Source organism: Pinus tabuliformis, chromosome 9 (genome assembly GCF_031772625.1).
Source record: "Pinus tabuliformis cultivar Carrire ecotype Pingquan chromosome 9, CPIR1, whole genome shotgun sequence".
Taxonomy (NCBI): domain Eukaryota; kingdom Viridiplantae; phylum Streptophyta; class Pinopsida; order Pinales; family Pinaceae; genus Pinus; species Pinus tabuliformis.
The window spans coordinates 1,955,291,327-1,955,299,712 of record NC_142307.1 but is presented as its reverse complement, the minus strand read 5'-3'; positions in this window follow the sequence as shown (position 1 = coordinate 1,955,299,712).

The following is an 8,386-nucleotide window of genomic DNA, read 5'->3' as shown; positions in this document are numbered from 1 at the left end:
ATCTATGCTTATAGCTTGGTATGAGCTTCAAATTTTGATGGATGATTCAACAGCTTAATCTGGATCATTCCATGGTTTAAATTTACAGTTATAGAATAGAGAAAGGAGTCTGTCCAAACTGTTTAATCTTGGCAGACAAGTAGTTCAGGTAGAGAAGAAAAGGCTCCCAACAGCTTAATCTGGGACCTTGGAGGAGATAAGGGTAGAAGTAGATAGAAATAACAAAGAAAAAGCCAAAGAAAAGAAAAGGCAAGTAAGGGTTTGCAAGTCCAAGTGCACCCTCTAAGAAGAAATAAAAAATGCTAGGAAAGTAGTTGGGTAAGTAGTTGGAGTTGCAGAAAGGTTATCTTTACCATTGCAGATATGTTAACTGTGATTACCAAGGCAAAGTCTATCAAGTGACAAGGTGTTCATATTCATCAAAGTTACAGCAAGGAGCATGACTAACCTCCCTCCTCCCCCCTTTCTTTTCATTGCTAACATCCCTCTATAAGCTGAGATTCAGGGAGGAAGATCATGGTTTCATGATGATTCTTGTTCATTCAAAAGCCACATTTCTTGTCTAAAAATCTTTTCATTTTGATCTACTCCCTAAACTAAGTGAGTTTCAAGTAAACTTAGTATTTTCTCCCTCCATTCACTTCCCCCATCCATATTAACTCTAACTCTACTATGTAAATCCCCTATATTGCCTTTCCCCTACTAGTATTAACACCATGGTGTATAAACCCCAAATTTTGTATAAATATCCCTCCCCCTTGGCATTATAGCCATATGTTCTCTAAAGGGATCAGATGACATCTGGTCATTGTGATAAGCCTAAGCCAAAACCCCTTTTCCCCTTTACAAATCCCTTTCTCACTTTCAAATCCCCATTTACACAAAAAACCTCCTAAAAAAGCCTTGTTTATACCCTTACCCGCTTCAAATGGCTAAAACATGGAAAACCCACTTTTTCCCTTTTACCTAAAGTCCAAAGGGCGGATGCATTTCCACAAAAAATTCGCGAAACCCACTATACCAAAGTTTTCCGCCTATGCACAGATCCCCAGAATAATTGTTAAAATAATCCCCGCCCCTCCCCTTACCTGTCGATCCCTTCGTCCTCCCGACGACCGTCCAATTAAAGAATTGAAGATCCAACGGCTCTCACGGCATCGGATCCTTTCCGACGACCGTTGGTTACCCGCCCTATCCCCCTATCACATCAACCCTCCGATAGCCGTCCGATCATGCCCCCCAGATCTGACGGCCATCGCTGCATCGGAGCAGATCCTCTGTCCGGACGATATCTTCCGACGGCCGTATTATCGCCTACGTCATGCGACAGCCACGCGTCCCCTCCACGGCTCATCGGAGGTACAACTGACACTTACCGCCACCGTACCGTAAGCGGTGCGATATGAAACCGCCTCCGGTTTCCGGTTTTCCCCTATTCCATTTGCACTACGTCATCACCACGTCATATCCCCGTCACCCCACGTCACTGCCACTTATGCCGTCACGTCAGCCTCCCGCTCAACCATTGGCTGACCTATCCTGCCACTTCACCACCCCCGTGGACCAATCAGAGCCCGCCACCTGGCCTGATGACGTCATGCTGACGTCATCCGACCCGGACCCCACCTATGACGTCATGCTGACGTCAACACAAAAACGCGCCAAAATCTCCAAAATCCATATTTAGACCGAAAATTTCGCGTTTTTTGCTATTTTTGGCAAAAGCGGTACTATTCGTTCTGCATGCAATTTACATATAAAACTTGCACCAGCCTGCTGAGGAAATTTCGAGACCGCCAGAGCGTCCATCACCCGTGCATTAGCAAGATTGAGCCGACAAAATTCACCAGGTATTCTCCATTTCCACTCTGCAAGTCCATTTTTCCGTGAATTCCGGGTATAGCCTCTGAGCGGACCTTAAAACGCCAATTTCACCATTAAAACTCACAGTACCAGCATTCATACCAAACCAGTGCTACCATTACACTTTAGGAGGCCACATTGGGCAAATTTAGTGGAAAATCCTTGTTGGTTCGCGCAATCGTGAAACAGCTACCTGCAAGAAACGCATTTACCACAAAGCAAACTCTGCTCAGTTCTGCTACAGCTATATCCTGTTCAAAAGCAGTATTGCAACTGCTGCAACCTTCCCATTCACTCTCTGTCCTCTACAAATCACATCTTTCATCAAAGAAAACCTGATTGTGTTGCTCTGCATAGCAACTCTACCCACAATCCCAGAAAAACCATGGACCCATCAGCTCCTCCTGTAGTACTGAATGCTCAACCCCTGAATGCCCCTCAAAAGAATTTGAAATGGCAAGCCTTGGCAGATATGGACTACCAAATTGCAGAAGAGAAGCTTATGGGCAGCAAATTCCACCTTCATCTGTTGAATGAATTAAAAGCCAAGCATGAAAATGGGACAGATATACTGGGCTTATGGGACTCTTTCCTCCCTATTTTTAAGCTCCCTCAGGTCAACCAGTTCCCTGAACTGATCCACCTTTGTGCTGAACAATATGATGTTTCCCAGCGAGCTGTTGTTGACCCATCTGGTGCAGTACTCTTCTATGTTACCCCTCAAGCTATCAGAGACATGCTTTGCTTCAACCCTCAGAAGAAGCTGGTTCCTTTATCACTGGTAAATCTGATAAAACAAGGGGATAAACTCACAGATGCTCAAATTGTCAAAATCAACCAATTATACATCAAAACTAAGATTGTGATGGGCCCTCCAATTCTTCATGTATATCTCAATGAACTAGGTAGAGACCTGGCAGATATGATTTCTCCCATCCTGGGATATAGTTCAATTGAGTTTATTGATGCAACTGTGCTGATAATGATGCTTATGTTTGCTCCTGGCAAGTCTCCAATCTGCTATGACTATGCCACCTACATATCAGACAAGATTCATGAGCAATTGATGAATTTAAGGAGAGATAGGATGTTCAGATACACCTCCTACATTTACCATTTGATCTTATACCATCAACATGAGAAGTTTCACTTTTCAATCAAAAGAATGGATGCCCAAGGCAATCCTAGATCAGTGGTCTATTGGTCTTCTGTCTTCCACATTAGACCTGAGTCTCCATACACATACTGTGAATTCATGGATCTGTTCATCCATCCAGCCATGGCAATGCTGATGAGCTCACCTCCACCAAGACTCACTGAGGATATGCAAAGGATTCTTCAGCTGCCGAAAGCTTATAGCATTGGGGATTGGTACTTCTACCAAAACCACACTGTCATCAGGATATATGGGTGTGATCTTCCTCCTTTCAAACTACCCAAGTATGTGCCTATGAGGCTATTTGCCCTAGAATACTTTAGGCAATTTGGCAGAGTTGATGTGCTTCACTTTTCAGGAAAAGGGAAAAAAGCACAATTGAAGGTCAAAAACCAACTTGGCCATTTTATCTATAATGAGAGGGAGCAAGGATGGAGAGAAGCAGAGAGAATGCTTGAGGCCTTTGGCCTGCAAACCAGTTTTATATGGGTACCTTATGACCCTAACCATTTCATAACTACAAGGAGGCTCAAATATAAGCTGTCTGCTTATGATCACCATAGCCTCCCTCACATTGAAAAGTATGCAAATCAAGAGAAATGGAAGAGAGGGACCTTAGAAGAGCCCTTGTCACAAGAAGAGCTGAACAACAGAGCATTAAGGAATCTAAAGAAGATGGCTGACCTTGAGCTTTGTTCACAGGTATTCACACTTCCAAGCACACAAACGGGAGCAGCTGAATCCTCCACAACTGCCAAGCAGCAAACTACCAAGGCTACTGAGAATATATCCAGCAGAGGCAAAGAAAAGCAAATGGAAACAGAGCAGATACATCAGGAGAAGGGGCAGTCACCTCCAGTGACCCAAGAGCAAGCAGATAAAGGAGGGCAGCAGCAGGCAGAGCAACAACAGCAACAAGATCTGCAGACAGAAGAAGGGCAACATGACAGTCAGCAGCCCTTACAGCAGGAGGGAGTAATTAATACTCCAACTTCCACAGAGCAACAGGCTCAGAACACTGTGCCTCCTAGGCCAGAAATCACCACTGATGCCTCGGTCCTCCAAACCCCTCAAAAGGAGGATACATTTGTTTTTAGGAAGAGGGACAGAGAAACTCCTCTCACGTCATCTATCAACCAAGGAGAAAAGAGACAAAGATTAAATGATTTTGCTGAGGAGGACATAGCAATAAGAGAGGCATTGGGCATGGGCCCACCCAGCAGAGAAGCTTCAGCAAGTTCCTTTCAGCAGGAACAGGACAGGACTATGGGAGGGGAGGTCAGTTCCTCCAGCCAACAAAAGGAAGGACAAGTGGGCATCAAACAACAATTTATAGACATCAAAAGGAGGAATGAGCCTATCAAAGTACAGCTGTACAATCATCTGCTAAACATGGCTCCTTCTAATCAGCAGAGACTTATGTCTGCCTTTGATGTAGGTGAAGGCAAAATGATAATGAGCCATTTCATGCCTACTGCATTACAGCCCCAATCTGCCTCAGATTACCTCAGAACCAACTTGGAGGTCATGGCCAAAGACATACACCCAATGGACAAGATTGAACTGCATAAACAGACTGGTGAAATGGTGTATGCCTCTTTAGCAGATGAAACATTGGAAAATTATAAGCTAAAGAGCAGCCTTAATGCCACAGCCTCTCAATTGGAATTGGAGAGGGCATCATCCCAGGCGAAGGACAACAGAATAAGGTCCCTTGAAGACATAATCATTGAAATTGGGCATGATCCCAAAGATATTTCAGGGATACAGGAAATTTTAAAGTTAAGGGATGCTGACATGGCTGCCATGAGGAAGAAAATTAAACTCCCTGCCACCATGCACCCTCAGACAGATGAGGTAGCCCAACAAAGGCAGGAGAAGGACACCACAGATTTATTAATCGCCATTTATAAACAGCTGATCCAAGCACAAGAGAAGTTGGGAGAATCAGAGGCTGCAAAGGCAGCATTACAGGCATCTCTGAAACAAAGAGAAGAAGGGCAGACTTCTCAGCCTCCACCTCAGGTCATCAATCTGGAGGAAACTGCTCCTATCACTGCCCCTCCTCCTCAACAGACCGAACAAACAGCAACATCAACTTCAGTAGCGCCAACAACTACAGAGCAGGCCCAAAGCCTAGATATGCAAAAGTTGAAGAACGAAATCCAAGTCCTGGAAGCCCAGATGTTGGAGCTCAATTCAGCCAAAGATTCTTTGGCTAAAATAAATGATAGATATGATAAATCCAAACAAACTGTGGCAGAGAAAGAAAGGGAGGTGAAAGCCCTAAAAAACAAAATAAAAGAGCTAGAGAATGATCTCAAGCTAGATAAAGTGGTGGCTGAATTGAAAATAGTGCTATGGGCTAACATTGGAAAATCTATCAATGAGCAATGGCCATACATTGAAACTATCCATGAGCAACTTGAGCTCATTCCAAAAGCACAGAGGGAGATTCACAGATCAAGAGCTCAATTGGGCAGTATGCCTGAAGTGGCCACCAGAATGATCAATGTACTTAATCACAGAACAAGTTCCCAGTTAGCTGCCATGGGAATTACAAACAGAACGGACACCATCCAAATGGTTAAAAGGGTTCTCACACTGAGAAACTATGTGCAGACATTGGAAAGAAGAACCCAGGATATGCAGACTGAGGTAAACAAGTTTCTGGAAAAATTTCAAGTGTTGGAAAGCAGAGGACTCCCCAACTTACTGAACAGCACAGGGAGATTATTCACACATGACCAATATGCTAAAAGGGTCAATACATTTGCTACCAGCCAGATCAATGATAAGTCCAGCACCTCAGAGGAGACAGGGCCAGCCACAGGACAGTCTCTTTACAACAGAGTTGAGAATCTGTTTTTTCTAATGAATGAGATTAATCACCTGTTTGGGGTGGCTCCCAATTTCTTCAAGTACACAGAGGCAGAGGAGACAATGGATGCTATTCTCAGGCATCAACTCCCTACACAAGAATGGTGGACAAATGCCATATAGAAGATTTTGTAAACAGGGAGCCACTTAACAATTTTGTTTCATAAAGAGTATCAGGTGTCATGCAAAACACAGTTCAACAAGATCAGCATGCATGATGGATTAAAGTTGAGCCAACTCGGCAGATGCATCGACCAACAAAGCAGAAATAGAAGACTACAGGTGGCAGGGCCGAGATAATACAACGCAGCAAGAGATAAAGACGCATCAATTAGCGTTAAAGCCAGCCGGCTCAACCGACTCAATGACCTCCAAAGGTCAAAATACCCTCTGACAGTTATAAAGAGTATTTATGCTGCATTCAAAGTGCAATAACTTCTTTTCCTACTTTCTGTACACATGTATGAAGATATTTTCTCTCTCAGATGACTCAATACCTGAGATATTTTGTATAAGCATTGCTATAAAGTCCCCTTCGCATGAGCTTGCAAGGGGTTGTTGTTGATTTCTCACAAAGAAACTCTTATGCTGTAATCCTTTCTGAAGTCTAATAAAGAAAGCGATGGAATTTCTTGGATGTCTGAAATGTTGAATGCGTTCTGATGCTTGTTGATGACTGCTGGATTCCTGTGTATTTCACCATACAATAAGTCTCTGTAAACTCTCCCTGTTAATTAGTTATTTTTGTTAAAATCCATATATGTTATCTAATTCTCAATACTAAGCAACAAGGAAAAAGAATAACTTCCAGGATTTATTCACTGAGTACCCTGAGTTCAATCTGTGTTGTTTATGAATGTTCTTTCTTCAGCTGTAATCTAGATGAGTGTAATTCTTAATTGCTGCACTTTCAGAATACACCTTTCACAGTGGCCTTTGTCACAGGAATTCAAGCTTTGCTCCCGTGCAGTATTTTCACTTTCACCTCACCAACTTAATAGAAAATTCTTAATTGCTTTCTGTTGGTTGACACACATCACCATTCAAGCTAATTTTGTTTGTCTAAAAATACACAATAGGCCCTGCAGTTTGAACAACAACAGACCTGTATATCAAGTCATTTCACAACATCCAGACTCCATTGCCCAATGGTATTTCACTATCTAAACACTACATCATAAGACCTGAAAGAAATCCTTCAACCAAAACATAAACCAAAACCTGAGCATAATAGCTAGCCTAAAACTCCATCACAACAGAGACAAATCATAAAGAGAGAGCCCTCTCTGATTACAGTTTGGCTAGAAACTGTGATCCAAAGACTGGTTAGTGGTTACCCCGGCCGTATTCCCTTGGGAGTCATAGGGAACAACCTGGGTGTTAACATAAATGGCGACTCCACTGGGGACTTCTTAGGACTTTAAAATTACTATCTATCTTCCAAGGCTACCATCAAGCCCGAAACCAGCCAAGAGGCCTTAGAACTGTTTCTGTACCACAGTGACAGCTTACAGCTTTAGGGAAGAGCTAGTTAGGGAATCTTCATCTTAGCTTTGAAACATATATAGCCATTCCAAAATCTTCATCCAGTCCTTGCATATATAAAAACTTCCTATAAAAGTCCTGAAAAACAGTTAGAAACTGGCTCCTAAGAAAGATCCTCGACATACTAGGGCTAATCCTGACCCAAATCCACCCATCATTGTTGATAATCCGAATACCATTCCAAGAAACATCAGGAAGCAACAAAAGCAGGACCAGCCTGCTATTTTGACCTCAGTTGCAGATTTTCCCAACCTTTCTACTCCACTTAAAGTCCTCTTTAGGTCTGTCCCAAGTTCTCCTAGTTCACCATCCACATCTCAAAGTCCTCCTCCCTCATCCTCATTCACTGCACATATCCCCTTCAACCATCATTTAGGTTCAACTTCGCCTGTTACCCCTGTGGTACCCACTATTCCTATTATCCCAGCAGTCCCTATAAATACACCCAACCCACCAAATATGTCAAATAGGTATGCACCCTTGCAGCTACCTGCTAACCCTGCAGCTCTGCCCCAGGATTACCAAACCAAAATCACATATTTTGACTCCACTGGCCATTACTCTGCTATTCAACATGCTAAGAGGATGCAAGACCACTTTGAAAACTATGAGATAGATGATGACAGTGTAAGGATGAGAATTTTTGTCCAAAGCCTGACAGGTGATGTTAGAACCTGGTTCAGGTCGATTGCTGCAAATACTATCACAACCCCTGATGAGCTGTATCAGGCCTTTATTACCAGATGGGAAAAGAAGAAAGATCCCCTGCACATACTTGGTGAATATGAAACAATCAAGAGAGGTCCTCAAGAGACTATTCTGGAGTATTGTGCTAGATTCAACAATGTGTACAATGCAATACCACAAAACTTGAGACCCCCCCCTGATTTGGCCTTGTACAAATTCCCTGATGGATTTGATTCTGACATAGCATTTCAGTTG